At 38.6% G+C, this 27,580-nt stretch overlaps 1 long non-coding RNA gene across 2 annotated transcripts in view; it reads right to left on the bottom strand.

The window, feature by feature from the left end:
* LOC135416326 (uncharacterized) overlaps positions 1–26,356 on the bottom strand; it is a 67,697-nt gene extending 41,341 nt beyond the window's left edge. The window contains exons 1-2 of one of the 2 annotated variants that reach the window (XR_010431546.1): positions 26,166–26,356; positions 7,636–7,686 (exon numbers count right to left, since the gene is read on the bottom strand). This is a non-coding gene — a long non-coding RNA (uncharacterized LOC135416326). The remainder of the gene's footprint in view (positions 1–7,635; positions 7,687–26,165) is intronic. The other variant, XR_010431544.1, reaches the window with a different exon arrangement.
* Between the last annotated feature and the right edge of the window lie 1,224 nt (positions 26,357–27,580).

The raw sequence follows: 27,580 nt of genomic DNA, 5'->3' as shown, positions 1-27,580 counted from the left end.
TTTTCCACTGAGAAGACCTAATTTTGACTGGGTCTAAGAATGAATACTTAACATAACCATGAAACCAGAGCCTTTCATCTTTACATTATGTGAATGTCCCAAGAAACATAACAGATGTACAAAAAAAAAATCTTAAAAATTGAGGGTTTTTTTCTTGACTAAATTTTCGCTCTTTATGGTGTAAATATACTGTCTCATCATTGAAAAATACACATGTTGACTTTTTAAGTTCTAATCAATGTGATTTTTTATTATTACTTAGGCAACCTAAAGCCTCATAGAATATGCTTGTTCTCTGGATGTTTCAGATGGAAAAGTACTGGAGCTTGATTTTGCAAATTTGTTTCCAATGGTACAAGGGCAAGAGCACTCCAAAATTCACACCACAGTTCTGCAATTCTAGTCATATAATTCATACTTACTGAAAAATAAGACAAACATATTTTCAGATCTGAGGGGCAGGTATACAGTCCCTGCGCTGGCAGCAGAGCAGTTTTGCAATGCTACTACCCATGAGATGAGTTTACATATACGGAGCCCAATTCTTTGTATAAAGAGCAGAACTGTGCAGGACAACCATCTCTGTTAAATAAAAGACTCTGAACTTAACTTGCAGGCAGAACTCATTTTGATAGCTTGGCATCTCATTTTTTTTTCTGCGATAGGACTTCTCCCGTAGAGTAATAATTTCTATTACCATGGGAACATAACAACTTTAGAAAGCCTTGTGCTGTATCAGCTACAACAGGAGAGTTACTGACTGCAAAAGCAGCTCTGCTTCAGAGTAGAGAAGAATCTGAATAAAACGTAGCTGCAATTTTTTTTTCTCTGCACTGACTCTTTTTGTCTTTGCTTGTTTCTGAAACTGTTCTCTTACTTCAGTTTGCAGAAATGCCTGAATAACAACTAGAGTGTGAGCAGCAGGACAACAACCCATTCAAAGCAGCAGAAGGACAGCCCGTGGGTCAATACCTGAATGGTTTATAATATCCACAGAATGAGTTAGACCTTTCTTATTACTATTATTTGCACCTATAATCAAACCAATAGTAAATATGACAAGATCAAATCTACATAATGGGTCCTGCATATTAATAAAGAGATAATTAGAATATTCACTATTCTTGTGAGAATATGCAGTCTTGATAATTATGATATTTTCTCCATGGCATCAGATACTATAAGGGGAAAAAAAAAGGTTTGGAAACCACTTCCTTCCATGTGCTGCCAGGTGTGTGTAACACTGAGAAAATACTATACAGATCTCTGGTCTTGCAAGTGTAATTCTTTATCTGTCTTCCCAGTACCAAAACAATGATGTAGTTCATCAAAGTATACGAGTAAACAAAGGAGCTCTTCCACATCATTGCTAAACTACATGTCAGAAATAATCTTTATTGATTAGAAACACTGAGATAACAGAAAAAGTCAAAGAAAGGTGCCATTTTACAGGCATGTTTAAGCATTGTAAACATCGCTGAAAAACACTTGATTTTGATACTCATAGCCCATTCTTATTCCTATGTGAAGTCTCAGGTAATTCTCATAAGAATTTAACAAAACAATACAAAAAATGGTGTACTAGGTCAGATCAGAGGAACCAATTATATATGGTCTTTCATGGGAATGAGAAATGAAGGCCTAAACACAACAGAATTGTGATTGCACAGTCATACTTCCCACAAATACCATTCCAGCTTTGAACAATTTGCAACCTTGGCCTTCTGAGCCAGAGGTAATACCTCTGTACTTTACAATATTTTTTATTTTCATTCTCTTTCTCACTCTTTTCCATTTTCATTCATTGTGCTGTTCACCTCCTGAATTATTTTCAATATTTTAGCACTAACAGCATCCTCAGGTTGAAGCTCCTCAGACTAAATATAGGTTTGTGACAATATCATGGACGTTTGCACCATTTGTTTCGAAGAGGTCACAGGCTGTTTTATGCTGACATCCCCATGATCTTGTACTGGGAGAATAAGCAAATAAGCAATTCTTATTTACCTTCTCCATGGTTTCATAGACACCCATCATATCTTCTTGCAAGGTTCCTCCTTCTCTCTGAGCTGAAGAGTCCCACCCAACTAAGCTGTTCCTTCTGCAGAGATATTCTATGCATTTGATCTTATTCGAAAAGAGGAGGGGTGACAGAAAGAATCTTATTGTTCACAGTGTTCAAAATGCAGAGCATCTACATGTGTATTTACACAATGATGCAATTTTGTGGTTAATCTTGTGTTCTAGTAAACCATAACATTTGATTAGGGCTCACTGCACTACTGAGCCCTGAGCAGAGTTTTCACAGAACTACATCTTAAATTCAGGATCTTCTAGAGTGCTAATGGTCATCCCAGAGCTGAGAATCACATTGTATGTAACATTAGGACTTTTCATACCGTCAATTTTCCCTGAAAAGTGAGCAAGAGTGATACCATTACCACGGAACATTCTTTCACATCACTGAAATTATTCCAATGGCTTCTGGAGCATATCCACATCTTTAATTCATTTATATTCTAAGACATAGCTCATCTTCAGAAATCTGCATCTGAAATCCTTAATGCATTTTGGAACTGGCTTTGGTTTTGTAGGGGTGGTGAGGTGGATAGCACTTTAATTGAGTATTCCAGTCAAAGATAAAAAAGAGAACAGAGGAGTATGAGATTTAGGCTTTCCTCAGAGGAGAGAAGAGAGTAGTAGCATGTGTAATAAGAAGACAGAGTGTCTTCTTCTGAGTATTGATTCAGCTGCTACCACTAGTTATGGAGCACTTATGAACAAGATCTGCTTTTTAAGTAAACAAACCTACAGAAGAACACACAAGAAAAGAATTATGGAGAAATATTCTGTATGTTGAATCTTAGTTTGAGGGTTTTTTTGCTAAAAACTGCTAAGTCCAAATAAATTCTACAGCACTTGGAAATGATTTCTCTGCATTAGGCACTTTCAAAAAGAGTTATACCTATAGGAGAGCTACCAGATGGTAAAATAAACTAGATTGGCGCTCTGCCAACATTACTCTTTAAAAAATCGGAATTTGTGGCAAACGTAGTCCTTATGTGCCTCACATTATATGGGATGTTACGTATGTGCTGTCTTCTTAAGACACGGGGCAGAAAGCATTTGCTGTGTTAAATGTATCATTTACTACCTGCACTCTGCCCACATCACTCAGAACTTTTTCCTGCATTTCTAGAACTCTGAACAGTTTCAAATCCCTATTATTTCCAGACAAATACCTCACGTGAAAAATGCAAACATCCTCAAAAGATCTCTGAAATAATCATGAAAACAATGACAAGGTAAGATAAAATTTTAAGATTTATTCCTTGGTCAGCAATCTTATTTGCACCAGATGAGAAGAACTTCTGGGTAATTAACTGTAAACATTCAAAAACTTTTACAAAACAGCATCACTACAATACACAGAGTATTGTACAGAGTACTCAACTGTGTTCAGGCTCACTCATTGCTCAAGAACTGGAAAGGAATGCGCTAAGGATATGACTGTATTTTTCTTGGTCCTAGAATAATTATTGTAGCTGATAATAACTCTTTATTATAATTGCACCTGAGTAATTATTGAGGTCACAGACAGCTTGAATAAGGCATTGTATTAACACAGGAAAGCTGTCCCTGTTTTAAACAGCTTACAATTAAATTAAATATGATATATGAAAATGACAGGAAGGAATAAAATTCACAAACTAAACAGTATGATTACAACAAGTGTCAACCCATCACTGCTTTTCTTGGGGCGAATGGGAGGCTATTAAGCATGGGCATGGCACATGAAAAGAAGAATGGAAACACCAGAAAGGACAGGACCAATAGTGACTGAATGAAGGTGAGAAATAAATTCAGTGAAGGACAGGGACACACAAATGAGAACTGCAAAAGGCTTGCTGTGACTATGTCCACACAAATAAGACACTATAAAGATGCCCCCTGTGAAAATGTTCTCAGATGAACTGCTCTCACACTTTCACATGACAGGCTGTTTGGGCATGGCACAGGCACACTGCCTTACACTCAAAGGGCTCTACAGCCTCCTTGGGCTGCACCTGTATACAAGTTAGTCATGCTTCCTAGCAGAAACAGAAAGGATGGGAAAATACGATCAAGGAACTGGGATCCATGAGTAGCATTCATTGATACCACCTGTACCTGCATTCACTAGATTGCCCACTGCCAGCACCCACTCCCATACCCATCTCCTTTCTCAGAGCCCATGCCCCAAACTATGGCACAGTGTCCATGACTAAAGGAGAGTCTGGGGTAAGTGCTCCATATTTTTTCAGTTATGTCCATGCAAGGTCAAAAAGTACTAAGCAACCTCAGACGCAGTGTTCCAATAGCACTGCTCCAACAAGGCTGTCCTTGAGAAAGTCAGCAAAAAGGGCCCAGCTGGCCCCACCTCCAGCATGCAGTGATGTTTACAGCATGGACAGAGACATTTTTAGTGTGAGCCAAGTGCCAAGTTTGCTTCTGCATCTTGGCTGGGTTCCTGAAAGACAATTTCCCAGACCAAACTTCTGACCTTGAGAAGCCAAGCCTATAAGAAAAGCATCACCTTGAACCTCATCCTTCCAGGGTCATGGGCTTTGCAATGTCTGAGGCACACAGCCTTCATATGGCAGGATTTTGAATCTTGAATATTGCAAGGATAGTTGTGAAACCTAAAAAGCTCCACTGCTGTTCAGTTTTTATTTGGTTTGTGACTGTTCTTACATGGACTGGCTGCCCAGATACACAGATGCAATCAGGCCAGCATTAAAGCGGGTACTAAAAACGCCCTGTAGGGTAGGTCGCAGCAGGTATGGCAGGTTCAAGTAAGCATGCACCAGAAATGTGGACTGGGCCCTAAGCAAGTGAACATTATCCATCATCACAGACTAAGCAAATTTTAATTGCCTGGCAACATCAGTAACACCGACCAGTTGCTGGTGTTGGAGCAGGAATTTCAGTGGTGCAAACTGTACACAAAATGCAATGAGCTTAGCTTGGGAAGAGGGGGGCAGTGATGTAGAAGGACTGTTCCTTCTAGCAGCTCTCCACTTCTCATGATATGTGGCTGCAGTCTGCTTCTGTTTCAACCAGGGGCAACCTTTCCAAGAAACACTGTCCTGGAACCTCTTTGAGGTACATCTACTTTGCTGCAGTTGAGGCCACTAAGTGATGTCTGAGAAGGCACGTGTTCTCTTCTGGATCTGAAGAAGTGTTGTGAAATACATAATCCAAGATGAACCCAATTTAACTACTTCTCAGTCTCTCAGGATGTCTCATCTTCAGAATGGGTAATAAAGGACTCAATTATTCTGATCATGTCTCTGCCCCATGAAAAAACACATTCCTTGCATGAACTTAAACAAGATGAGCTTTTCACACAAGGGGTAAAACCATGGCCTCCTGAAAATCAACAGTTATTTTAACAAGTAATTCAAAATTTCAATAAGCTAATGTAGTATTCTGTGAAGTGTAAAACAAGCTCCATTAAAATTTGGGCCTTAGAAAAGAATTCAGGAGATAACACCAGCTGAGAGGATAGCATAGTTTTCTTCACGGTCAAAGGGAAGCTTCTTGACCATTTATGCATTACTCCAGCCAGGGCTCAGATCTCCTTCAGGGAAAGAATGAATCCGAGTAAGAACAAAATGTCTCTTGGACTCAATGTGATAGAAACTTTCTCAAGCTGTACACTACAGAGTGGAAGCACTCAGCAGGAAACCTCTCAAGGTGTACGGAGAGGTGGTTCAGCACGAAGGCTGCCTCTGCTTTATAACTGCAAAGGGGGATTTGAAGAACCTGAAATGCTAGACTTTGTAAGTCTGTAAGATTAGCAGCTAAAGTGCTCTATAAAAAGGCCTGAGTACTTAAAGGAAAAAATATTTTCAAAATGTAATACCTCTAAATGGTTTATTTAATTACAATATTTTCAAGGAGTCTTTTATACGTCTTGATTACCACACAGGCAACTCTTAAAACCACAGATTGTGCTACGATGTAGATATTGAAAATTATTTTTACCAGATTTGTAAATCAAACCACAACACTTTTGACTATCTTTTTGCCCCATAAAATAAATGAACAATGCCTATTTTTTTACATCAGACAAAAAAAAATTGCTCTGAAGTGTAACAATTGGGTTTTTTCCAATAATAAATATTAAAATTATATTATTTTGCCATATCCCTCAATAGAATATAAATTGAATTATGATGATGGTAATAATAATATCATTAATATCAATATCAATATCATCTTAGTCTTCCGATGTCTTTCTTGAGTTTTAAAAAAGTCCATTACTTTTCTCACTCAAAATGCAGAAGATGGTTTTTTTGGGATTTGGGATTTTTTCAAGGGTTTTTTTTCATTGAGGTGTTTAGTCTTAAGTGGCACTGAATTCAGCACTACATATTCAACAAACATTCATTGGTTTTGTGAAAACTGCAATTCTCGGCATATTTTCTTCAATTATATCAACCATAAACACATGTTATGTGGGTGTGCAGTTATTTGGTTCATTTGTGAACATGGGTAATAAAATGTCTGTATTGCAATACCTCTTTGTGTGCAGAGTATTCATGTTATTTCTTCCCCTAGAGTTTGCTCATTAATCATGGTGGCAGCTGATACTTTTTTTTACTGACATGAGATATACATGTTGTTAAAAAATTTGTTATAGAACTTAATATTGTCATTTATGATATGTGCAAAATAGAGAGAACCTTCATGGAAAAATTAATATGTCAAATATTAATACTAATGTTAGATGTTTTTTGCATCTCAACAAATGAAGACCTCTTTGAAAGGCACTAAGATGTTAAATGTGAAGACCACAGACTTTCAAATGCATAACGCTTGTGAATTCAAGAATTTTTTCTCACAAAAACTTAAAATTACTATTTAAATTACACTAGTATCTTAAAGGGTGTGAAGAAGCAAAAGGGATATTCTAAATAGGATAACAGGTCTATAGAGAGGTGGAATAATTAATTTAACCAAATGGGCTATGTCTTAGGGAAAAAAAATTAGAATCAAAGTATCAGCTGACATCTGCAGAAAGGGGTGAGGCTGTAAACTGTGGTCTGCTGAGGACATGCTATCCTTGTGGAACAGGAGCAAAAAGCACATCTGAAAAGAGATAACCTCCAGAGCTCCCCAACTGGACAGCAGGAAACAGCCATAAAGGATAAACTCTCAGATCAACCCAGCTTAGATTTCACTTTGACAGGATCCTCTATAATAAACATATTATATAATAGCACTACAAGAAAAAGAACGATAAAACGTTTGGAGGTGGTGACATCCTCCAGTGACCTGATGTGGATGAATACCAAGAAGAATTTATGAAAAAAAGCTCAATGAATTTAAAAGAGAAAAAGTAAACTGTCAAAGGAAGCCTCCAGGTCAAATTGGGAAAAGCCCTGACTTCTGTATGAGAAGGGGAGAAAGAAAAACAAAAGTAGCCTCTTCTCTATTTCAGTCAAGTTCTTGTCACAGATAGATTTGGCCACTCTAGAAAGAATTCAGCCTTCCCAGGCTGCTTTTGTGACAGTATGACGATGCATTTGGGATCAGAATCAATTTCCTTGGACACTCATAACTAAATTCAAACTGTTAACAACTTACCAGTTTTATACTGTACTTTCCTTCTTTGAAAGTGTCACCAGGAAGTTTCACCTGTTGGAGAAAAGACTTTTAATGCATTGTGACCACAGGAGGAGAGACAGTGTCTGTTAAAGGAGCCAAGAACCCCACATTATGCATATTCAGAAAGCTCAGAAATTATGAAAGTGTGAGCTTTAGTGATCTGGCAAGTAAATTGTTTAATCATTATCAATTTCCTTTAGCTAAGACAATAGAAAGTTATTTGGCCTTTGTGGATATCACCTTTTTTTTTTTTTTTCGAAGAAGTTTCATATGTGTAGAGAAAGTTTTGACAAGAGGCTCAAGACACATATTTCCTGTATGTAAAACATATCTTACTGATGTTGATAAAAGACTCAGACTGGAGTTTTGTCCTTGACTATATATGCCACTGCTGTTTACTTTAATGGAAGATATGTGCCATATTCCAGTGATCAACCTTGGCATTTGCAGAGAACTCCAGCTAGGAAACCAAATGCTTATTTCATAAATATGCTGCACTTGCTATTGTTGGAGGGATGTAGATACCAGCAGACCATACATGCTCTTTCCATTTTGCTTATTTTAGAATTATAACTGGTCTATGACATCCTTGGAGAAACCTCACTTCCTGTATTAAACTCATAGTGCCAGCTCATACACCAATAACTCTGTGAATATCCCATCATCTTTTTTTCTTTCAGGAAGATACGACCGCTTTTAGAACACACTTAGATTTCTAGGACAAAATTCAGATGTACTATGTTTTTCCAACATGACATAGCAGGGAGAAGAATCAAAAGTAAAGCCTGTTAAAGTCTCTGAAATTCAGTTTTGGATTAACCTTGGGGTTTTTTTTGTGAAAACCCAAGGCATTATCCTAGGCTATTTATTTTTAAAATTCTGGCCGCATTCATCCCTCTTTATTTCATATTGGTTTAAAACACCTAAAAGCAAAGATTTTTTTTTTGTTTGTTTGATCAAATTCCACCAAGTCCATCAAGTTAATATATTAATTTGTCATAGGGCATAGAATACGAATAGTTGTGTGGGAAGAGACTGAAGAGTAGGAACAAGCAATTCATTTTTGAAGGAGAAAGGTTTCAGTCCCTGGAGATAGCATAGCAGGTATTTTGCAAGTGGAAGCATACTATCACTTAAATCCTCGAATACTTTTGTCTATTGTCCTCAAAAGTAGAACATGCATTAGCCCATATTAATTCAACCTCACTGTGACCCACAGTGACATATCACTGTCCTTAATCTTTATAAATGGCTTTTGCACTCTGCACCATCAAAAAACTTTCTTTTTGCTGATCAATACAAAGTGTATTTGAAAAGAGCATTATCTGCCTTTGAAAAGGCCTTCTGGACAATCAATGGTCTTCAGAAGCAGATGCTGATCAAGCAAGCATAGGCAACATTGCAGAAAGCTAGTAAATATTGATCTCAATTCAGAAAAGGAAATTGCCTTGTAGTTGCAGTGTCTGACTTCATTTAACTTATAAGTTTACTAAATGTCTGATTGGTTGATCTGGTAAACACTCTGGTCCATCATCGCTGATCTGTGTGCTTGTATGAACAACATGCCCTACAAGTTTTCTGTGGTCACAGCATGAGATTAAACTACAGTTAAAGCAAATTTCAAAAATCTTGCATTTTGTTGTAAAAAAATCATGAGTAATACTAACTGTCCACACAATTTCACAGTGGATTGAAACAAGCAAAACCAAAATCTCTGACACTGGCATAATTTATTAATCTGTACTCCTCAATTTAAAAAAAAAAACAAACAACCATATTCAAAATAATGTTAAATCACTTTTATATATCAGGGAACAACCTGAACTCAAATGGTTTGACAAAGTTACAGACTCAATTAATTTCTTTGTCTCCCAGGATTTTATTGATAGAACCTGGAATTTCTGAAAGCAGAAACAGCATTTCATGGTAGGTCTAGATCCATCCAGTACTACTTCACTAGTGTGGAGAGAAGGAAAGATGCAAGGGAACCTCAGCAGATGATCTAAACTTCCATGTAATGCATTACAATAAAACTTGAATTATTCTAGATTTATGATGTTGTTTATAACAGAAATCTTGTTTAGTACTTCCAAATTGGGAGAGTCACATAATTAGCTGTCAGAAAAGTGCAGTGATCGTCATTCTGCAAAAGATATTTTAGCTTACAGCACTGTATAAATCACAGAAGGTGTACGGTCATATTCTGTGTCACTGAAGTCAATAGACTTAATTGATATTCAGCGACCTATCTGAGCATTCCTTCAGATTATTGTAGGAAAGGTTATTCCTCACAAACATAGGGCAAAAATACACTAATTTCAGGTCCAAGATTCAGAAGTAAATACACTCGTAGAAATGTCACAAATATGTGATCAGCCCACTTGTCCAGTCAGCTTGCTTGTTCTGGAATAAGAACTAATCCCAAAATCTCAGCAATCATAGCAGGGGCCGTTTATCTTTAATCCCAACACAATGCTAGGCAATAAATAATAGGACAATAACATGACAACATAAGCATTTTGTGTCAAATAGCTATTCTTCATTATGGCTCCCTGATGGAAGAATGGGACCAGACTGATAAAGTCTATGAATAACACAGATACACGTACTCGAAAATTTACTCAGAAGAGGAGAGATGAGAAAGGCAATGGTCATTCCTCCTGCCCAACCCGAGGTTAGGCAAATTCACTGGCCCTCACTGGCAAATCATCTTTACAGAAAGGTCCAAATGGACTTTTCACAGAAAATATGTCTTCTACTTAGCCATAAAAATAAGTTTGAAATTCAAAGATTACCTCCTGTATCACAAAAGTTTATGATAAAATATTTTACTCTTTTTATTATTTAACAGATTTACAGAGATTAGTTTCTAAATAACTGCAAAATACTTTCATCTGTAGTCTCAAACAAAGATATATGTCACCACATGGATAAAACTAACTTAAAGATTCTAAATATTTTTAGACCTTGATAAAGTTTGAAGTAAAATTCAAGATTTACTTATAATAATTACAGTATAATAATGAAAAATCCACACTCTTCGAACCAAGCTCTCAAACAACTTAGAGCCAAATTTTCTAGACTGAGACTCTAATTTTGCACACACAGACACAGTAATTAGGCATTAAACTGTTCACGTAACATGAAGTTTCATAGTGTGGTATTTAGCCAATATCAGGAGGTAAATCAGGGAGCTGTTGTGTTTACACCCACTATATATTTGGAGGCTGGGAAGAGTAGTTTGGGCTGTCCAGACCATAGCTGAACAATGGATCTGAAATAGGGTTGTTTCTAGTATATATGTGGAGAACAAAAATGACAGAACAATATTTCTCACTGTCAGTTTGTGGGCTGTTAAGAAAAGTGCTTGGTTTGGGTTCATGAGCCATATGTGATAAATGGTACATAGTTTTGTAGGACAGTATTTTCTCAGCAAGAGGTGAAGGCTTGTCTTATTTTAGAAATGAAGTGGAATGACTTTATTTTTGCAGAATGATGGTCTGATGTCAAGGACTATGGAAGGAACTGTGAAATTTCACATACATATATCCACCATAATGGATTATCAGCATTATTTTGCAATAATAATACTCAGACCACAAATTGGAATGGAGACCACACTGTGGTCTACATTTGTTCCTGTTCAGCACAAACACATAATGAAATTGAGTTCTTTGCTTACTGGAGAAGGCTATTGTTGCATCTTTGCTGCTGATTCAATATATTACAAATATATTACCAGAGAAAGGTCCATATAACTGTAGTTGCCAACTACATACTAACATACATGGCTTAATTTATGTCTCCTTTGGCGCTGGTATTCATGACTTAGACAATTCATGTTAAGGAGGCCCATCAGAGGGCTCTTAAACTATTTTAGAATACTAATCAGTCACTACACACTACAGCTTTTATGTCGTTTACAGTAGGCTACAAAGGCAGAAGCAAGCTGCAAGTGCAAACCTCAGCCAGGACAGCAGTCCTTAGTCCTGTACTCTTACTGGCACCCAGCAAATGCAGTTCTAAGGGAATTACGCCCTTGCTAACCATCAACTATATGACTACACAAATCCTTAAAATAACAGCTGTTAGTAAAAATTAATTCCTACTGCATGTCAACTACTACTTCTCTCCAAGACCCCATCTTTCTAACTAAGCACCATTCGGAAAACCCTTAGTGATCTCAGCATATTCAGAAGAGCTTGAGCTGTGCAGGTGTGCAAGTTTCGAGCTGGCTTCCCGCCAAGTCCCCGAAACTCGACAACAAGGACCTGCTTCCCAGAGAGGGAAGAGAAAAAAAAACCTACTTAAGCAGCCAAAGCTATAGCAAAAATATATATATATTTTACATATGAGACAGATATAGACAATGAGAATACTATACACCGCAACTCCAGAAATCTCAAACAGCTCCCCAAAAAGGGAAGAGGGGGAGGGAGAAGGGAAAAGGACAAAAAGGGACAAAGACCAAACAAGTCAACCAGCCAATTGAAGGTAAATTAGCAAAAGCTCACCACTTCCCTTTGAACAGGCAGGATGGCTGGACACGGCCCAGCACTCTCCCCTCATGCATGGCAGATAACAGCAGTCACTGTAGGCCTCAGCTCCAGATAAGCCAGACCGAGACAGGGACTCACCGACCTCGAACCTCGCCGGAAAGGAAGAGCACGAGGTCCCTCCTGCTGGCTTTATTTATACCTCAAGTTACGTAAAGGAATAGCATGGAATACTTCCATGATCACTTTCCTAGTTCCTTCCTGGTTACAAGCTGTTCTCCAGGAAGGCCTAGAGTGAAACCATCACAGCAGGTCAGAGAGCATGTCCACCACATTCCAGGCCCTGGCTGTGCTGGGGTGGAGGTGCAGGGCCAGGATAGTAACTCGTTAGTCCTCTGAAACTGAAAAGAACAAGTAACAGTGAAGGACACTTCTGTATAAGAATAGCTGAAAGATTGCATCAAATCCATGTATTGGGGTGCTGTTTAAATGATCAGTCACCAACAACCCGAATAAAGAGCAGCATGATAGTGCAATAAAAAACTGCCACACACAAAAAAAAGCTGTACAAACAAAGGTAATTTTTGTTAGGCAAAGTAATATGTCCACTTTAAGGATAGCATCATGTCTGCAAGCTCCTAATTAAAAGGTCTATTTCTTTGGCCCTGGACAAAGTAGAAAGTGAAGTTTAGCGCAGTAACTTTTTGCTTTAAACTGAGCAATGAAAGCTTGATCCTCTGACATAAACGACAAAATCCTCTAGGCTTTCACAGCGTGGTGGAAACAGCCAAATCTGCATTCAACTTGTTTTTCACATTTCCATCATTGTGCAGAATGAAGCCTTGCAGAGCCCAAGGGACATGTGTTTAGCTGCCATTCCGCAGCGCTTGTAGCATTTTAACTTCAAGCCTCTGGGAAAAAGCCGCATACCTATTACCATGGCTTTGGAGTTTAAATTGTTAGTTGATGTGTCCTGTTTATCAAATCCAAAAAGCAGTTAGTGCCTGAAAAATAGACCAGGCCCTGAAAACAGAGAGGGTGTTTGGCTGCTTTTTTTTTTAAATAAAAGCCTAGAGAAGTGGTAGTCAAAAGTAAATAATCAAGTATTTGTCCCTCTTGTCTGCCTCTGAGTTATTTTACACTTAAATTGACTCACTCTGACATTCTAAGTTTTGCAAGGTACAGTGATTACCTATTTGAACTTCTGTATGGAATATGCTTATGAGAGTAAAAAGGAGATGGGCTGACCCATTCTTCTTTCAGTGGGATTTTTATTTGTATGTTTGGTCAATGAAAAAACCCCAAAACAAAATCAGCAAAAACCCATGCCTAGAACCCCTTTTCACACTCTCATATAAATCTCAGTATGCATAATCAAACAGGATCAGCATTTTGCAAGTAGACAATCATTTCACTTTTCTCTACAGCTATTAACAAGGAAATACATATAATTTCATATATCTCAATATATATAACATTCATATATAAAATTGTGTTAAATTTTATATATTTTTGCAAACAAGTTTATTTCTGTAGGCTAGGATGGTGTGTTGTTGATTTTCATTAATATATATAATCTGCCATACATTTATTGTATATGCTGTAAAAGAAATAGTAACTGACTTACAGTGCAAAGACAGTCAATATACTTTTTAAATCTAAAGAAAAGCCTTCATAACTGAAAGGATTAACTTTTTTTCAGCTTGTTTAAAATACGCCTTCTTAAAAAGAAGTCTATTGTTATGAATGAGTTTATGTTGGCCAGCTAGACTATTATCCAGGGAACAAATGTTTCCTTGTGAGCATGAGACAACTTGCAACTTTTATTATAGTATTTCAAATAGTGGAAAGTAATAGTAAAATTGCTGCAATAAACTTGATAGGCAAGTCTGTTATGCAATATGTATTCCCCTCGCTGTTCCTTCACTGGTGCCAAAAGCATGTCACTCAGGTAATTTGTTTTAGACCCTTAACAAGACTTAGAAGCAATTATTATGAAACACTGACACAACAGATCTCACCAACAATTGAAGTTTGACAGCTTGTGAGAAAAGTCTCATGTTTATGTCATTGGAGAGGTGATCCTTGTATGACCTCCTTTTTCACTGCTGTGAATGATAAACTATCGCTTTCCAGTGGTTCACTATAGCTGAAGGCCCAGTGTACTGTACTTGTAAAGGGAATTTTCAGCCAGTTTTCTGAATCAAATAAAGCTGGAAACTCCTTTGGTCCCTTTGACTGATCCAGTTTAGGCTATATGATATGCTTTAACTGAGCAAGGAGTTGAAAACCTAAATGTATCCACACCATGCACTTTGTTAAGGACTGTCGAACAAACATCAGTAGAGATATATGTGCAGAGATAATGCACATATATTTTCTGATTGAAAATAGCTTGACATTTGCTTTTCTAAGTAAACTGAAATAACCTGCATGCCTGAGAGGGAGAGAAAGGACATGTTAATACCTATTGCAATATACTTATTTGCCTTTTTTCAGAGTAGAGGTTGGAGGGATTATTTACTGCTTCACGTTCATTCCAGCATCTGCAAGTACTCAAATCACCTACTCTTAATCCACATTTCAGAGACAAGTGGAAGATGATGTGGTAGGCAGGACTACATACTCATGCTGCAAGTGTTCCTCAAAATTCGCCTAAATCAGTCAGAATTGCCATGGAGCAGTGGAATAGAAATAATCTTCAGGCAGAGAGTTTTAAGTTCCCTGCATTCCTGCACTTAGTTTGAACAGCACAAGACAAAAACTGTACTGCTTTTCTTTGCTGTTAGGCAGCTTTCTTACTGAAGATAATTTTCTCAAAAAAAACAAACCACCACCAAACCCACAAATCAACACCAAACCCCTCAAAACAAACAAACAACCTACTAACTTTTTGACAGTTTTATTTATCTATCTACGCACATCTCAGTTTCTTTATGAAGGCCATACAGAAGCTGTATGGACAGTTTCACTCCATGTTATACTTTATGCTGCACCCAGTGTGAACCCCATGAGACATTCTCTTCTACCTAAAATTAAGTCACACACTGGCCAAACTGCTAGCCTTCCTAAAGGAATACTTCATTTTACAGTTTTGATCACTTTGTATCTTAAGCATATGCAAGGAAAAGAGTGTACTTCTTTGCTTAATGGTTCTGAAAAGAGTAAGACTTGCTACACATTTCTTCTAGGTTACAGAGTGATTTACAGGACTCCAGATTAACATATCTTCTCATTTGTGCATTCTGACCCTTTATTTGCATTGCCTGCACAACAGCAGAAAAACTAGACTAAAAAACTGTTCTGCTTCAATTAGTATATTACACTGCTGATAATTTATCATGGGTGCTACTTAATTGGTGCTTTCACAACATCAATCTAACCCATGTTTTGCAGCTTTAATAACAGCTTCTAATTTCAAAGGATTTTTGTTTTTATCCAGATTTTTCTCCCTGTGATTACAGCATGCATTCACCACATCCTTAAAATGTGTTTAACATGAGTTAGATTACATCTCAGTTGAGAGGAAAACCAACAAATACATCACTCTCAGGTTCTTATCTGCTAGACCTGCAGGACAGCCAGATACAGTCTGGACTCCAGGAGGTGGGATGGAGCAGGGAAGTGAAAGACTTAACGTATGTTCCGGAAATTCACTGGCATCCTCTGATCTTGCTGTGACACCTGGACATTCAGCCACGGAGCAGGCTTTAAATCAAATTGTAATTCTGTAAGACTTAGTTCTTGGAACAATATAGTTACAGTGTGCTTAGTGCAACCACTCTTGTTCACCCTGGAAAACTAAGCACACATGCTGACTACACACCCTACACTCCAACACAAGTCTCACTAACCTTTGAGCCATCTGCTAACCAGAGAGGCCTGAACTTTTGGAGTTACCTTCTGTTTCTCCTTTTGCTCATATGTATGCAAAGTTCTACTAATTGTATCAGAGAAGAATGGATAAAAGTAATAACAAACACTGCTTGACTGAAGGGTATCTAATAATCTGGGAAGTAATACTGTGTGCCTGCTGCATCAGGAAGTTTCCAAGACTTTTTCCAAAACTTTCAAAAAGTTGACAGAACAGCAAACTGGTGCAAAATATTGTAGTTTTCACACACATATATATTGTTCTTTAGTGACAGCCTGGCACACTTCAATAGCATATTGAAAAACTAAAAGCAGTGTCAGGAATATAAATACCTGGCCCTGCAATTATTTCAGACATTTAAGATACTAATGTAATTTTAACAGTGAATTCCTCGTTGAGAATATAGTCTTCTGCTAACCTGGGATCTTGACTCTCTTATTACTATAGTTTATCATCTCAAAGATCTGTAATAGAGATTCTTCTTCAGTCTCTGAAAAAAAGCTTCAAACATAGCTGTTGGGATGTCCCCAACAATAACAGAATACAGATCTATAACTATGTTGCTAAATATGACTGAACATAATTATTCTTTAGTTGCACTAACTAGGAAGTTAAAATCTACAAATCCATACATTCCTCTACATTTCTGCCTACACTCCATGATAAACATTTGATCAGTGCCCCTCCATACATCTGCTCCCCTCCTCCCATTACTATTTATCTTCATTTTATTTATTGCCATTGAAACTGACTGGATATCTCAAGGATACGAGGTGTTTAATGTCTTCCTCATTACTGCAAAACAAATGCAGGTTTGTGTGAATCACCATCATTAGCAGAAACGAGAGCACTCCTAATTGCAAACAATTACTCAACAAGTGTTGCTCTTCCCCAAGAAACCTATTAAGTGCTCACAGTGGAGCACCTGGCAGCCTTCTGAGACTTCAGTTTCCCATGCAAATGCAAATAATGCCATGGAACTTGGTGACTTTTACCCAGTTGGTTTAGATAGGTAGGTAGGAGTCATTTAAGTCTCTAATAAGAATGCTCACAAATGGCACAACTCGTCAGATTTACCTGCACTATTTTCCCACTTATCCCAAGTGCTTTTATGGTTATTTGGCAGGGAGGGAGAAGGCGGAAGGAATTGTTTGTTTGGTGTTTTTCGTTTTCCGATTTTTGTTTGTTTGAGTGTGTTTGTTTGTTAAGTTGGTTTTGTTGTTTTTTTTTTTAACAACAGAAAAAAACCCCAAACTACTTCTGGCTTCTGATCTTCTCCCAAAGATCTCTCTCCAGAAGTGATACATATTGTCATTTCCTAGCCATGATATGCTATGGACAGAAAAAGAAAGCATCTTGGTCTTCCAGGGATATTAACAGAATCACAGAATATGCCAAGTTGGAAGGGACTCACAAGGATCATCAAGTCCAACTCCTGGCCCTGCACAGGACCATTCTCAAGAATCACACCATGTGCCTGAGAGTATAATTCAAACGCCTCTTGAACTCTGTCAGGCTTGGTGCTGTGACCACTTCCCTGGGGAGCCTATTCCAGCACCCAACCACCCTCTGGGTGAAGAACATTTTCTAATATCCAACCCAAACCTCCCCTGACACAACTTCAGGCCATTCCCTCGGGTCCTGTCACTGGTCACCACAGAGAACAGATCAGCATCTGGCCCTCCTCCTCCTCTCACAAGGAAGTTGTAGTCACATCTTTTATCACTAATTGAACCTGAAACAGTTTAGGTTTCTATGCAATTTATGACTGCCTCCTTGATCTAGGTATTTCATATCTGGAAAACTGCATCATAGTATCACACCTGAAAAACAAAAAGTTGTTTTTTCTATTTTTGTATCCCCCTAAGAACACAAGTCATAACTACAGACTTTCAATCTCATGGCTACAGCAAGAGTTGTATTCTTCTTGTGCAGCACCTAAACCAGGTGCTGGACACAGTGAAACTTCTGACATTTAGGAGTTAATATAGCTAGTGTCTGTGTGTGTGTGTGTGGGTGTGTGTGTGTGTGTGCGCGTGCACTAATTATAGATCACAGCATGCACTAGGGTGCTAAGGAAGTTCAAAGAGAATATTAGATCCCTGACTCCAGCAGATGCACAGCTCTGGGGTATAAGAAAAAAATGTGTGAGCAAATCACACAAGCTTCCTGAGCAGCCAGAAACAAACCTGGAACCCTGCAGGCTATTGTTGGATTTGTAAAATTGACAATAGCCTCTGCAACTTGTAATTTAGTCTTGTTTTTTATTACTATTAAGATTATTGTTTCAGTTTACTGAGCTCATGAAAATGTAAGTAGAGAAGAATGCACGGATTCTCTGCCAGTATTTATGCTATAAAATATTAACCTGTTGACGGCTTGCATTAAAATGGATTCATTTTTAGAGAGAGCATAATAGTTCTATCATCTTTATGTAAGCATTATACACTATTCTGAAGCGCCTTGAAACTGCTCCTCGAGTTCTGCACTTCTAAACTCAGTTTATACAATATTTAGAATACATTTAGCGCTCACAACCCTTGATGTTTGAAGACAACCAGATCAGGCCTTAGAGCTGATGGCTGTGATGTTGCCTTACAGCTGTTTGGGCAGAGCAGGGCAGGAACAGTTAAGGTTAGAAATACATAGTGAAAAGTTCTTTCATTCCTCCAATGTAAACCATAGATTTTAAGGCCAAAAGCAAATGTTTTGCTGTACTATCCAGTTATCTTAAAGAATATTACACAGTCAGTAATAGGACAGAGAGCTTCATTGCCCAGTAGGGAATCCATTATCAGTCTGACAAAACTAACCTCCTGACTAATAAGAAGCCTGCCTTTCATCTTGTTTTCACTGTATGCAGCACAATAGCTTGGAGAAACACATCTTCCAAAAAGACATCAAGTCCTGAGCTGAAGTCAACATGAGAAGGAAAAGCCACCACTTTACCCCTGTTTCAAAGGCTTCTCAGACCTACTGTGAAATTGTGTACTTGATTTCTCAGATGACTCTGCCTTGCCTCAGCCTCCAGCCATTGGTTCTAATTATGCCTCTCTCTACTAGATTAAAGAGCCTTTAGTATCCCACACTATCTCTCCTGACACTACTTTTACAGTGAGATCAAATCACCTCTGACATTCTTAATACAATAAGCAGAATGATCTTTAAGTTTCTTGCAGTAAAATGCCTCCTCCTGGGCTTCAAATAATCGCTGTGCGTCTTCTCTCCAATTTTTGGGCACCCCTTAAGATGTAGATATTAAAATTGAGTCCATGGATAAACTTACATATTTGTTCATTACTTCCATGTTAATATATTCAAGAAGCATACTCTTTTTTTTTTTTGCCTCAATTTTGCCATTCAAACACTTTGCTGCCAGGATCGGTTACTTCTCAGGATGCAACTCCCCATGCTGCAGCTATATTGTGCTCCTTGACATGTGATTTTGTGTGTCACTGTCCTGCCTCCCACCCCACCTGAAATGCACCCTTTTCACTCATGCATCAAGACTTATCACCTAGCCCCAGCACTCTTAAACTCTCTGGTAATCCTCACCAGATTTTTTCAGCTGTAGTTCTGTACGTACTTCCAGATCAAAGTCCAGAGTCCAGACCTGGAATCTTTTCTAGGCACTGCTCACTCAACAACAATCTCCCACTGACATTTTTGGACTTTTGAACTCTGTGTAACCCATGTCTGTGTTACAAAAATCAGGGAGGAGCACTGCCAAAATATGACATGTCCATATAGCACAGTGCAGCATCAAGCAGAAACCTAGTTATTGGAGATGTCCTGTTGTGGAACCTAGTCATCACTACCATGTGCAATACTCTTCTGAGTAGCACACATTACACTCTGCATTTGCCCATATAGCACTTCATTGAAGATCATCTAGTTCACCACCACTGCTCAAAGCAGGGTCAACTAAAAAAGTATACTGACCAGCTTCATTTTTTTAATATCTCTAAGGATAGAGACTCCAGAACCTTTCTAGGCAATCTGGTCAAGTGAACAATCACCCTTACAGTAACTTTTTCTTTTCTTCTTACATTTATGTAGAATTTACTGTTTCATTTTGTGCCTATCACTTCTCAACCTTTCCATGGATACCACTGAGAAGAGTCTGGCTCCACTTTCTTCATTGCTATCATACATTGGTAAGATTTGCTCCTGAGCCTCCCCTTCTCCAGCCTAAGCGATCCCAGCTCTTTCAGTCTCTCCTATGTCAGAGGCTATAATCCCTCTGGCACTTTTGCGACCCTTCACTGGCCCTGCTGCTGCATGTCCAAGTTTCCCTTGCACTGGGCATCTCAGACTTAGACACACAACTCCAGATGGGCACTCAGCGTGGCTGAGGAGAAGAATCATCACCCTCGACCACATACACAAAAAAGGATGTTACAGGCTCTCTAACCAGAGAATATAAAAAAGGGTGAATACACTCAAGGAGTATATTGGAGTTGGTGAAGCCAACTACTGCTAACTGCCTTTGTCACAAGGGCACTTTGCTGGCTCACATTGCACTTGGTGTCCACCAGGAGCCCCGCAGTCTTTTCCGCAGAGCTGCTTTCCAGTCAGTCAACCCTTGTTCATGTGAGTGCCTAGAATTTCCTCCCCAGGGCCAAGGCTTGGCATTTTCCTTCCCTCAGCTCTGGAGATTCTCATTGTCCCACTTCAGCAACCTCTCAAGATCCCACATAATGGCAGGATTAGGATGATATTTGCTTTCTTTCCATTGTCAGGAAACTACTCCAGTGATTACAGCCCTTCAAAAATAATCAAGAGTGGCCTCATGATGACATCAGACAGCTCTCTCAGCATTTGTGGATGTCTCCTGTTGGGTCCCATAAATTCCTTTATGTCCAGTTTACTTAGTGTTGATCCCTCACAAAGGGTAAGGTTTTCTTTCTCCAGAGTCTTCCCAATGGCCTCGGAGACCTGGGATTCCTGAACGCTAATTTTACCACTGAAGGAGTGAGGGGAAAATGGTATTGAGTACCTCAATCTTATCCATGTCCTCTGTTAAAAAGGTCACTGGAAGCTACAGTTACAACCATCACAAGGGGAAGAAGCTTGCTGTCTCTTTTTCCTTCTTGATTCACCAACCAACCAAACAGAAGACTTAACAGAAGTCTAACAGTTTACTACAGAAGGCTGAAACAGAAGGCTGAGTTTACTACTTTACTAGTCTAACAGAAGTGTTAGACTAGTAAACCAGTCTAACACTTTAGAAATTATGGCATAATAGAGAAAAGAAATAGTAATTTAAAATGGCAAGCACAGGTTTAATTCTTCTAATATTCTGGAATGCTCTTAAAATGTAAGGAAAATGAAAATGGGGGATAGCAGAAAAAATAGGGCAGAATTAGATAAACAAATTACAGTATTTGTGGTACAATGTTCTGCATTAGAAAGCATCATAAAGCTGTGAGGTGATCAGTGGAGAAGCAGCAGTATGGCCATGCTAATTAAATATTTTTAAAATTAAATATATAATATAAATATAAAATAGTGGTTTGTATTCCCTGTTTTGAAGTATTAACACAAGCAGACCCTCACAGGAATGCATGATAGATTCAGGTCTTAGAAATTAGAGCAATTTCGAGTAACCCATATTGAAAATGCTGAAATCACAAAAGAAGCATCAGAACCACTATATTGATCAGCCAGTTGGTAATTAATAGTCTCCAACCAAGAGCAGCAGTGGGGACACGGCAGAAATTAAGAAAGGTTGGACAGTTTCTAGCATAAATGGACTAATACTCCTTGAGTGTATTCACCCTTTTTTATATTCTCTGGTTAGAGAGCCTGTAACATCCTTTTTTGTGTATGTGGTTTAAATCTGCTTTCTAATAACTTCTTTGGGTGCCCCGAAAACATTGTACTGAAATACTGAAAGCTGCTTCCTTTTCAGCCTTCTCCAAATCATTCACAATTTTATCAATACCTACCATATTCCATTTTAGCTACCTCCTCTTGAAGCTGAAAGGAATAGTGTCTACTTAGAGGGAAGTTGCTCCGTTCCTCTGACAAAGGTTTCCCTGCTCTGCTACAAAGACCAAAAATATGGCAAAACTCAGAAGGAAGGAAGATATTTTCATGGGCAAGATCCAGGTCCTGATTTGTAAAGCAGAATGAAACCAAACATCACATTTTCAGCACGGGTTCAGGTGTATTCTACTTTTTCAATTTTGTCTCCTGTCTTTTTGCCTTTATTTACTAATTTTTCAAATAAATGAGGCCATTTGACTGTATTCCCTAATATCCTTGCACGCACATACAGTCACTGGGAGAAGGCCATTGTTTTTTTAAGTCCACCTAAAAGTGTAGCGTCTGGCTCTAATTCACTATTCTCCCATTAAGGCCATGGGGAGGATTACATTTCTTTCTTCCCTATTCCCTCTTTCCTAGCTAATGTCTGCTGCTGTCACACACTGCTGATAGCAGCAGAGCGAGATGGGTAAACCAGATCAAAGAGAAATGTCAGCTCCAATTTTTGTCCACAGCATTGTAAAGTAACATGGAGTTAAACAGTCATGCCATTTTTCAGCATTTACATTTCATAGCTGGTATTTCTTTGCCATACATCTCACATTAAACAGCTTCATAATAAGTAAAAACCAAATTTCTTACCCTCCATAGCCTCACTGAGTTCAAAAAGCCTGAAAAAAGGTATCACAAGGCTGAATTTTGGCTCTGTGCTTCAGAACTGACATCCTGGTTTAGCAGCCTGCAGCAGCAGCAGCACACATAGGAAGAATTTCTTTCCCACTGTGGATTGCTATTGCAATTCTTGACTCAGCCTTTGCGTACATTTTCTCCGGAAATCGAATGGGAATTTATTGTATGGAACCAATGCAGAATATGCAGCAGTGATTTTCAGGTTAGATAACTGAATATAATCAGAGAAGGGAGTTTTGCCTTTCCCTACAGCCAAATCTGCATTCAACAACGCAAAAGCTGTCCTAGTTGCAAAATACTCTGTAAAAGCAAGATCTATCATCACAGCACTAAAAATGTTACTTAATATTCACACAGTGAATAACTTCAAAAGAAACAGTAAAGAGAAAACAACCTCAGCACCTACAGTATTTAATGGCAGTGGTACTCAACCTATGGAATTCATTCTTCAGAGGCCTATATAGAGCTTTTATCATGGGTCTGAGTGAGAAATCATATGACATGCTGGCTCAGTTCTGTTTCTTTTCAGCTATTCTGCAAACCTGTTGGATGATATCTTTCACCATTTCCTTCCATTTACGTATATAAAGTTCCTCTTTTCCTTCTTGTAAAAACATACAATCTACCCAATCAATTATTTTGCCCTAAGACACAAATTGCAGAGTGCCTTTGGATTTGCTTAACTGTTTTTGATTAATACATTCATTCATAATTTTTAATAAAATTGTCACATGCATTTTTGTATTTTTGACTTGTGTGCCTTTTTGTGATTTTAAATGGCTCTTCAATTGTTAAAGGTCGAGTGCCATCGCTCTAAGGGGCATATTTTCATTTCGGTGCACGTTGAGTTATGCACGTCAATCTTTAATCAGGATGAAAAGTCCTCCTAATGCTCTCTGCTCACAAGCTCAATGCATAGTTAAAGAAACAGAAAAAAAACCTGCAAGTTTCAAAAAAATCTATTTTGGTATGTTTTCATGTAGTAAATCATTAATAACTTCATGATTCATTCCACATTATTTTATTCTCTGAAACCAATGTCATTAACATGAGTAGCTCCTATAGAACAGCCCGTGTCGCCTTGTCAAAAACTAGTTTCATCATGAGGCAACTGCTTCTAATAAATAAGATTAGAATGTACTTCATGGCAGCTTCTGAGAAAAATTACAAATGAAATTATGCACATGGAGATCAATTCTAACTTCCAGGAAAAAAAATAACTACAGATAAAATTCTGGGATGTAATAAAACCCATGCATTTGAAAGCAGCATTTCTCCCACACAAAACCAATAAAGAAACAGAATCTTGATCAGACCGAGACTATAGCTATATATCCTAATGTGTATATATATACATATATATATAACTTCCCACATAACTGTCACAGGTAACATGTACATGCAAAAGCCCTAATTCATACAGCAGCAGTCCTGTTGATTTAAACAGACAAACCTGAAAACTCCATTCTTCTTTTAATGTTTTGCCTTATCCTCATGTCTATAAATAGATCAATTTTTTTTATTTACATAGGAATGGAAAATATTTTCTGTAACTGATTCATAATCAAGAGAAAAAAAAATAAATTTGAAATTCCAGTGGTTTTGCCTAGTTTTGAAAACCCAAAGTGCTTTTTTTTAATTTAACTGATCTGATATCTGTTTTTTTATACAGATGACCACAGAAAACACATTTAAAATTTGTCTTCTAGTGTATGAAAGCATGCTAGATTAAAATGTATGGGTTTTTTCAAATTATTTATAAGAAGAGAACACAGGAAGTTTCTGAAAAAGAAAAATAAGAAAAAATGTGCTGAAGTACAGGGGGAAATTTATTTGGCCTATTCACTTCAGCTTTGGTTGGATCAGGTTGGTGCAATTCCATTTTCTGTGAGAAAGATAACAGAACATTTAATGCAAAAGTTTCTGAGGCCTCTTTTAATGTTACAGTAAGAGCTCCCTTGTTCTGATAGCAAAAACTGCGCTATTCCTTGGAATTAATTTTTCAACAGGAGTCTTGGAACAGCTGAAGGCAGTACAGATTTGCAGAGATGACTCTTCCAACTTTGTCTACCTACAGAAAATTAATTTCTGGCATATTTTCTGAATTCATAATTTTTTTCTGGAATAAAGCTACTAATAACAGTGAGGAGAAATTGATTGGGCTTGGATTTTTTTTTTCCTACCAAAGTAGAGTGGATTGATACACATTATGAAAATCACTTCAGAGAAAAAATTACACTTTATAGCGTAGCAAATATTAAAGTTAGCCCAGTGCAATCTTTTTAGACTAAAAATATTTAAGAAAATTACTATAATATTCCATCATCAGAGTATCAGTTTTCTTAAACATGTGTAACTGGTGAAGTCTTCCTTATATAATGTTTCTTAACTTTCTCCCTAAATATTTGATATCATATCATGAAATACGAGTACTGAATTAATTTTCTCCCCTGATGCTTTTGCACTTCTGTGGGAACAAAATGATTTTTTCAAGTGCCTCACACAGCTTCCGTTGGCTTTAGTTCCCTTTAAACGTTGCCAACTCAGGCTGCACAGATTTGGATCTTCCCTTTTGTACCTGCTATTTTCAGGCTTAACCCCATTTCAGTGTTACAAAATTCACAGCTATAAATAATCAGTTCATACTTTTAACTGCAGAGCTCTGTTAATCCTTCAAGAGTCACATCTTTACGTGCCCAAACACTTCTTCAATACCTTATTTCCTGTTGTCAAGCTGTGACACCCAACGCACGGAACATGCATGCAAGAATAAGCAATAAATACGTTTGCTAAAACTCTCCCCCTCTCTCTCTGGTGGGAAATGCATGTGTCCCGACTGGATGTACATGTGTTTTCCCATGTGAGAATCCCCTCTCTAACAACAAAAAATGCGTGTTTGTCACTGCCATTGAACTGACTAATCCAGGCAGTACAGAAGGCGACTTATATATCACAGAACAGCAGGACTAATTTGAGTGACAATCACTTAAGCTGAGCGGTCTCTTAAGTGGCAGACGGCAGCTCTGAGGTTCAAAAGTGAAATGCATTGTTGCTTAAAAATAAGCGAATAGTAACATACAGAATTAAAAAAAAAAAAAAAAAAAAAAAAGAGAGAGAGAGATCATTCATAAGGTTAAATACAATACTAGCTGGAATTATAATTCCAAACAAAATCCTCATTAACAGTGCTTTCTTATTTATATGTGTGTGTATATATATATATACATATATATATTTCCCTATATAGTCAAAACACCGCATTTGCCCCTTGACTACACTTCCTTGGGGAAGAAACTAGTTTGGCATTCCTTTCCGGCACCAATACTCCTTCCCGGCAACCCGCAGAAGCGACCCTGCCGATCTGGCCCGCCGTGCTCCCGGGGTGATGGGGAGGGGGCGGGACGGACAGAGCCCCGGGGGTGGACACAAGCTTGCTCCCCTTTTGAGGTCTCACTTACAGCTTCGGGTTTAGGACCGCGCCTTACACCGTCCCGATGCGAGTTCGGGGGGTCGCCGGGCTCCCGGTGCCGGCGGAGGCCGGTTCCAGGCAGGGACTGCCCTGAGGGGACGAGACGGGCCCGCGGCTTCAGTGGAGCTCTTGCACCCCCTACAGCCCGGCCGCCCGCGGTTCACCGGGAGAGGGACCGGCTTGGGGGGGCCGGGAATAACAACATCCCGGCAGCACCGCAAAGAGAGAAAAACCCACCCCGCGATGGCATTTCCTCAAGCGGTTCCTGCCGTCCCGACCGAGTATTACGAGCTTTTACCGTCGTTCTAAATTAATTGCCTGACAGAGGAGGATTCTCGAGGAAGAGGTGCGCAGGGAGGAAATAAACTTCTCCTGCGCGGCATCCTGGGCGGCTCGCAGCTAACACCGCGCTGAGGGGAGCTAGGCGATGGATAGGAGAAGGACGTTCGTAGATTAACAAATAAATAAATAAAAACAGCTGGCTTCCAAGCCAGTGTCAAGGGAAAAAAAAAAAATTGTCAGCCCGACGCAGGGCCTGTGCAGAAAAAATACAGGCTTGCAGATACCTGATCCTTAACAGGCATCTCAGCAGAGCAACGGTCACACAAAGGACAAGGAGGCTGGTAAAAGCAATTCCCATCCTCCCATTAAATCTAAAATAAAGGTGTCTATAGGCATGGCACATTTGAAAAGAAACTGCAAGTCCCGGCTCAGACTAAACTGGCTGTAAACTGGCCGCCCATGAGCCATCTCTCACATACACACACCCAGAGTACTCTAGAGGACACTCATGTCTACTGGGTGACAGTGGGGCTTGCAATAGGCACCAGTGCCAGGCAGCAGGATAGACTCACCAGCTTTTACTCTAACTTAGCAGCCCCTTTGCAGGCATCCTGGAGCCACTGCATCTATATAAAAACTGGATCTGAACCGTTTTGTAGCCTCAGTTGCACCACATAAATTTTGTTTGACTGGATTAGCTGCAGTCACATTACTGGAGACTGACACAGAGTAAAGTATTGTACAGAGATAACATTAAAGTGAAAGAGGCAAAGGGAAAGCCTCTGAAGGGAAAGGTCACTGTGTGGGCCAGCTTCTAGTTTTTAGGAAAGTGAGATTACAGGTGTTTAGTGTGGCCTTCCTGTTTGTGTTGGTCGTGTCCCATCCCTCACCTGAGCCATAGTCATTCTACCATTTTTATTATATGTATATCCATTACATGTGGAAATACAATTCAGAACAGAATTCTAATTTTATACAGCCAATTAACAAAGTTAATATTACTTTTGAAAGCTCAGAACAAACCATTGCTCCCATCTCTTCAAATCCACAGGTTTCCTATCTGTCAGGTTTTACAGAACATAAAAGGAAATGTATAAGTTGTCTCCCTCATAGTCGCTTGTC

This window comes from Pseudopipra pipra, chromosome 1, assembly GCF_036250125.1.
Source record: "Pseudopipra pipra isolate bDixPip1 chromosome 1, bDixPip1.hap1, whole genome shotgun sequence".
Taxonomy (NCBI): domain Eukaryota; kingdom Metazoa; phylum Chordata; class Aves; order Passeriformes; family Pipridae; genus Pseudopipra; species Pseudopipra pipra.
The sequence above is the reverse complement of the archived record's forward strand: the minus strand, read 5'-3'. Positions and strand labels throughout refer to the sequence as shown.